This window comes from Blastomyces gilchristii (genome assembly GCF_000003855.2).
Source record: "Blastomyces gilchristii SLH14081 genomic scaffold supercont1.1, whole genome shotgun sequence".
Classification (NCBI taxonomy): Eukaryota; Fungi; Ascomycota; class Eurotiomycetes; order Onygenales; family Ajellomycetaceae; genus Blastomyces; species Blastomyces gilchristii.
In genome coordinates this window covers 3362515-3367783 of record NW_003101682.1, presented here as the reverse complement: position 1 = coordinate 3367783, position 5269 = coordinate 3362515, and positions in this window count along the sequence as shown.

Genomic DNA, 5269 nt, shown 5'->3' with positions numbered 1-5269 from the left:
CTATGTATTCATGATATTATTGAGAGAGTTTTGTATGAGAATCTGTTATTGTAGTACAGAATAACTGTTCTAGAACTTTCTTAATATTGATCAGACTGACTGAATAGATTAATATATGATTTTGCTATCAGTGACTTTGTCAGTGACTCTGTCAGTGATTTTGATAATGACTTCTTTTTCAGAGTATTTCATAAGTGTTGACAGAGATCTGTGTAAGATTCATAGTCTTATGAATATTATCTTTATAAATTCTATCATTGTTAGGAAATATTAAGCTTCTGTTTTAAGCATTCAATAAGATGCCTTGTTCAGATAGTCAGATAAGTTCTAACATGAGATCATAGTCAAGATTCTCAACTTCATATACATAGACATCTTTATATTGATGTTCTTCAACATCTATGTTTAGTTTCATCATATAATGAGTGTGAATGTCTTTTGAATCATCAAATTCTGTGAGAAGTCAGGGTCTTGATAAGGGAATATACTGAAGATTATAACATCTTATGATTGAAGATTTAATCATTGTATAATGACATAGATCACTGTCTATTATGACTTTCATATTATACATGTTATCTATCACAGTAGATACAAGAATCACATTCATTATTATTTTCTCTTCAAATTATTATTATCTGACCTCTTCAAGCTCCTGCTTGTGAATTTGAACAGAAGCTAAGTTTTCCCTGTTTCATCAGAGCATTCTCATAGTTATCTTCTGAATCTTTCTCTAATGTAATGTGATTGATGCAGACAGATGCTGATTCATTCTTTGAATAAGAATATACATAGACTGATCAACAGTTGAAGACAAGGTGCTCTGATCAGTTACAGTTAATACACACTTCTTATTGATGTTAATCAGTAACTTCTTCAGCAGTGATTTCAGAGACTCAGAAGTCTGTTCAGACAGCAGAGACTCTTGCTTATATATAGATATTTAAGTCTACTCAGTTCATAGCATCTGTATCATTGTTATTATTCCTCAGTACAGATGTGTGAATGTAATATCTTCTATCACTATTCTATATACTCTTAAGCTTGATAAGACAGTCATTCAATATTCAGAGCTGTGTACAAAAACCTTTATAAGTCTGATCTTTATCTACACTTATAAGAGTCTGTAAGAGTTTGAAAGTTAATGTCTTCTTAAGCATACTAATCTTTATTTGATTCTTTCAAGATTGATCACCTGCTTATAGAATCTTGATATTAAAGTTAGGAATAAATGTTGTAAGAGAAGTGTTTCTCTGTCAGATACTCTGTAATCAATCTAACACTTTCTATTGCATGACAGTGTCTTAGAACAGAATATCAAGATATTTGATAATATTATCAGATGTTTGTAATACTGATTCACATGCTTTTATTTATGAATAAAACTTCTATTTCATACAATTCTTCAATCATTCTTTAATATATCAATCTTGATTAATTAATGAACTGATGGTATCTTTATCTACACTCAGTTTCACAAGTATTTTAATTCTTCATGATGAGTGGAGAGTGAGATCAGAAGTATTAAAATATATAAGAGTATTTAAGTATTCTTTCAGCACTTTTGTATTCAATTCTATAGATGTTGAAATCACATAAGTTCTTTGTTGAGTTAATTGTTGAATCTCTTTGTATTGAAGTTGTTGAGTTGCATGCATGTCTGCTATCTGTTGCTGTTATAATTTCAATATTACTCAGAGTCACCGTGATATCACTTCTATACTCACATTTGAGAGTTCTCTCATATTGTCATTAGACATGTCATTCATTGAATGTGTGATATCTGTAAGATCTGAAAAAGTGTAATTGTATGAATATCTCATAAGTCTGAGTGTCAGAACTCTCAGGTCTTTCACTGATATTCTCTTATAAGATCTTATTGCAGGGTCAGAGTAACTGATAAGCAAGCTTCTATCTGAGAACTCAGTGTCTGTGTAACTGTTTCTCTTTCTTCCACATCATTACATGTTCCGATATCTCGTGATGAATAATCATTTCTAATGAGAAGATGATGAACATTTTTCTAGTATAAGAGACCTACACCGAATAGATCAGTATAATATATATGTTTTATATAACAAAGAGAAAAATGTTAGAGAAGGAAAGAAAGAGAAAGTGTGAGAATCAGCAATCAGAGTGAATATTTATACACATACATAGTGGCATATGTGGTGGAACTTCGGGGCGGAAGAATAGGGGTTTTCATACACGGTGGAGCTTCGGGGTGAATGAATAGGAATTTCATAGGTTTTCAGCTGAGAGTCAGCGACCGAGAATCGGAGCGGTAGGAATCTGTGAAGTGTAACAGAATAGTCTATATGATTGATCGGGCGCAGCCCGCCACAAATTTGAATTCTCAAACTTCTGTTAAGATTAGAGAATTGAGAAATGACTCTGGTGATAAACTAGATATAATGCAAGCAGTTGAGATTCCTACTTTTCAAAATAGTTATAATCTACTATCTGATGATAGTGATTAGATTCTACTCTATCTCTACTCTCTTTTAGTATGAATATACAATAAAAACAACAAAAAAAGTTTAAAAACTCTTCAAAAATCACATTTATTCAAAATAATGTGAATAGAAACTCAAATTGCAGTTATTCTTGGCTTCAGATTGTATTTGAAGAAAAAGTTAACTTTGTACTTCTTCAAGAATTACACTTTGATACTGAGTAAAAGTACATCATTTCTCATTCAAGCTATTACTACTTTCTTCCTGAAAAATCTGAGATAAAATCAAGAGTAGTGATCTATGAGAGAAAAAGATCAAGATATCAATTTAATTTGAGATTTGATATCATATCTGACTCTGATATTCTAGTGAGTAATATTATAGATAAAGAGAATGAGTTTGATACTATTCAACTTATAAATATCTATAATGAAAAGTCATTGAAAGAAAATAGCAATATCTGAACAATTAACAGAGAATTTTTGAATATAACTCTCTTAAAAAACTCTATAATTATAGAAGACTTCAATACACATTATCTCTGATAAAACTCAGAGTGCACAAGAGCAGTAAGAGTAGATACACTATTTAAATGAACTTTTAAGCATTTAATAGATTTAGTTAACAAGTCTGATCAATAAACATTCTTTAGAAAAGATATGAAACAGAAATCTATTATAGATCTAATTTTCATATCACAAAATCTAATTGAAAAAAGACTTATAAACTGATTTATTGATTCAAATGAAACCTCAGAATCAGATCATGAGATCATTCAATTTAATATTGAACTGAGTGAAAAAGAAAGAAGTGAAAATTCTCTTCTCTCTGATCAGTATAACTTTGAAAAAGCTGATTGAAAAGTAGTTAAAGAAAGAGTAAAACAGCTGAAATCTGAAAGATAGAGTAAGCTCTCTTGAAATCAAAGTCAAGATATCTCAAATGAAATGCTTGAGAATAGAGTAAAGCTGATTACATCTATTCTTCTAATAAGTATTGAAGAAAATATTTCAAAGAAAAAGTCTTCTGAGTATTTCAAATCTTGATGAAATGAGAATATCACTTCTAAAAGAAAGTAATTAGTCACTGCTAAGAGAGATTGAAAGAATAACTTAATATCTGATAAAGAGTTCAAAGCTATTCAAAATGAATATTTTTCAGATACTAAAAGAGTCAAAACAGATTACTGAAACAAATTTCTTAAAGAAGTATAAGAAAAAGAAGTTTTTAAAGTCTTTAACTATACTAAAATAAGAAGTGTAGCAAAGCTTTCAATCTTAGAATATGAATTTCAGAATGAATTGTATACAGCAAACTCTTTTGAGAAAAAATGTCAAGCTTTTATGAGAATTCTCTTTCAAAACTCATCATATTTAGAAGAGAAGAATATGTCATTTCATGAATATATTGATAAAAATAACTGAGAATGATCTGAGTTTATATGTGATGAACTAGAGTCAGTAACATTCTCAAGTTCAATTAAAACTGCTGCAGAGCCTGATTCAATTAATCACTTGATTATTCAAAATATATATTTCTACTTGAAGAATGAATATTTTGAGCTCTTTTTCAATCTCTTAAAAAATGATTATCATTCTGAATGCTGAAGAGAAGCTACTGAAGTAATTCTTGTAAAACCTAATAGAAAAGCTTTAATTTCTAAGTTATATAGAGTAATATCTCTGTTGAACTGTTTAAGAAAAATTCTAGAAAAGATAATAGCTACTAGATTATCTTTTATAAGCTCTATTAGTGATTCTCTTCTATTTAATGAATAAATGAGAGATAGAAAACAATGTTCTGCAATTGACACTGTTCTTTCAGTTATTCATAATATTTAAGTAGCAAAGGCATGAAGGACCTGGTCTCAACTGCAGTTTTTATTGATATAAAAGATGCATTTAATCATGTTTCAAAGTCTAAGATGATTGAAACTTTGAAGATGTTAAAACTGTCACTTTCTCTAATAAAATCAGTTAATTGTTTTATATCTAAAAGAATTATACAACTATTCTTTGATAAAAGAAAACAAGATAAAACTGAGATAAAAATAGAAGTATCATAAGAATCTTCAATCTTATCTGTTTTATTTGCAATATACACTGCATATCTATTCAAGATTAGAGAGATGAAAATAGTGAGATCTTCAAGCTATGTAGATGATATTAATCTACTCTACAGTTTAAAGATAATTAAAGAGAATTTAGAAGTGATTGAGAAAGCAGTAAAGAAAATCTTCATTAGAGCTGATATCAGTCTAATTCAATTTAATATGAATAAAACTGATTTAATTCACTTTTTTCTCAGATTTAATGAGAAAGAACTAAGTCTAACTTCTTTGAATAAAGATATTAAACCCAGTTTGAATGTTAAATGACTAGAAGTATGATTAAACTTCAAGTTGAATTTTAAATATTATATTCAACAAAGAATCATCGATGCAGAGAGACTACTGAATAGTATAATCAGACTATCAAATACTGAGAGAGGTCTATTCTTTCAGACTATGAGACAATTATACATAGTCTGTATTATCTCAGTAGCTGATTATGAAGTTCAAGTTTGATAGAATAATTAAGATAACTTTACTGAACTGTTTCAAAGTCTATAAAACAGAGCTTTGAGAAGAATTCTGAGAGCATTCAAATCATCTTCTATTAAAGCAATGAAAATTGAAGCTTCAATTCCATCTTCTACTATTCAATTTAAAAAGGCCTGTATAAACTATGCTCTGAGAGTCATGAAGATGAGCTCAAATTATATAATCAGAGAAAGAGTCTCTTCTTCATTTTCATCAGTTAACTCAGGAAATG